Source organism: Solanum dulcamara, chromosome 12, assembly GCF_947179165.1.
Source record: "Solanum dulcamara chromosome 12, daSolDulc1.2, whole genome shotgun sequence".
Classification (NCBI taxonomy): Eukaryota; Viridiplantae; Streptophyta; class Magnoliopsida; order Solanales; family Solanaceae; genus Solanum; species Solanum dulcamara.
Window position 1 is genome coordinate 59,186,207 of NC_077248.1, and position 2,387 is coordinate 59,188,593.

The window sequence follows — 2,387 nt, forward strand, 5'->3', positions numbered from 1 at the left end:
TTTCAAAATTTGTGCAAATGTTACAATCTTTATAAAATCTAATGAAAAAGATGTAATCCTCTGATTATTCTCTTCACGGTCATCAACTCAAGAGCTTTACTTTGTTCTTGGATTGACGAAATACTTGTTGGAACTTTACTACGAATGCGGAGCCAAACTTTGATCACAATTACAGAGGTATAAAAATTTGTGGCTCACAACTTAGAGATTAAGACTTCTTTGAATGCGGAAGACTTGCGGACCACCACTGAAGAGCGAAACCTTTTTATGTATTTCTTCTTGTCTCTTCTTTTTCTCTGTCTGTCCTTCTGGTCTAATGAAGACCCCTTTATATATGTGTGAGCTAGGATTTGGGGGTATTTTGGTCTTTAAGTAATTTTAGAGGACCTTGGGTTTGAAGAGCATGAATTGGGCTCGTCTTGTCAACTTAACGGACTGACTCAAATATAATTTGGACTTTATTTAAGTCATATAATTTTAACTTTAATATTAATCCGACTTTATTAATCAATAATTTGACTTGGTCAACATATTGTAAATTTAAGATTTAATTCAAATTTAATATGAATTTATCAATAAAATTTCACTGTCTACAAGAGGCATTGGAGCTCTAGGTGGAAACACTTTATTAATTTAATTTGAAGGGTCAATTTCCACAGCCATAACAACAAGAGTAAAATACTTTCCCAGATTATTCTCTTAGAAAATATAAAGTAGTTAACAACCTCATTAAATAAAACATAAATATTAAAATATTGCAATACATAAAAATTGTATTTTACTTATGATCTGAACTAAATTTATAACAACAGCATAGTAAGTTTCACTATAATCTTTTCAGATAAATTGACTAAGTAAAATCATAAAATTCACTATTAAAATTTGTTGGGGGCTAAAGTAAATGCTTTACTACCACCCTGTAGGCTTCCACTTCGTCAGGGAAAGCCTGTTCGAGCTCCTCGAGGAAATGCCCTCGCAAATCCATGAATGCATCTGTTTTCCCCTTAGTGATTTGGTTCTTGGCGATACAACGATTCAACACATCTCTTGTAAATTCATCTGGATTTTTTCCATCATCAATCAAGTTTTTAACGTTCATTGGCACTTGAATATGACATTTTTCTCCCAATTTTGACATATTGTCAAGCTCAACACAAGATTATTCATGCCTTGAACAAGTAGAATTATGTCGTATTGTCGTAAGAAGAGAAGTTTGTGACTTGATTAAGATTGTGTTTTGATGAGTCCATGGCTTATGTTTGGAGGATTGAGTATAGGCAAAATATATAGAAGTGAAAGAGGGAAAAATCAATAGAAAAAAATCACAAAACAAAGATTTAGAGGCAAATATATATATGAGCAAGTGAGAGACGTGTTATCAGAGGTATATCAGATTTAAACCTTGAAAATGGACTCTACGCAACATAAGTTGGAATTAGTTTGTCTGAGCATGAAGTTGGTTTGAGGCAAGTGCACCTATAGACGATTTTGGGATTCCGATTTAAGCTATAACCGATTATTTTATTATTTTTTTTGTAAATTTTGCCGTACTTCAAAATCAACTTCTCTGAAAAACGCAATTGCAGTTGTGAAAATTCGCATCTAAAGTTACAAAATTTATAAAGTGTTTGGCATATTCTTACGCAAGCAAGCTTCTGACTTTATTTTCCTTTTTTTTTCTTTCTCGCCCTTCTAGACAATAAAATTCGCGAGAAAATAATGATTAAGATTGAAAAATATCATAATAGTCATAGTAATTTAATTTCAATATATGAGTGCTATAATCTCTATAGATCTTCTGATTATTTTTTTTGGATATAAATTCAAGGGCTTGAAGCTTGCACTTGAATTTGATTATCTTGATTTTGATTTGTATTTGAATTCAAGGGCATTTGATCATAATTGAATCTTTGTCTTGATCTCTAGAACTTGTAGAGAAATACTTGAGTGTTTGAATGCTTGTAACTTGTAGAGAAATCTGCGACGTTTGATCTACGAGTTCTCTTTGGCTTCTTAAGAATTCTGGTGGATATTTTGAATTATGAGGACCCCTATTTATAGTTGTATAATGTAGGAGTTGTGATGAGTACAAATTTCTTTCGGCTAATCAGATTTAAGTGACAAGATAATATTTGATTGGTCGGAACACGTCATTTGTACAAACATGTCACATTTTTAAGATTTGGGGATTTTTACGGGTGGGAATTTTGGGTGGAGCGGGTATGAGTTTTGGCCCTTTTTTAATTAGTTTGATTAAATGTTAGGGTAGCCAATAGGATAGTGACACGTGATTAATGAAGTGGTTAATTAGGATTAAAATTTAAGTCGTTAAAAATAAAGGTAAACCAGAGCCAAAAGGTTGACGTCGGGGGCATTTTTGGTCTGAT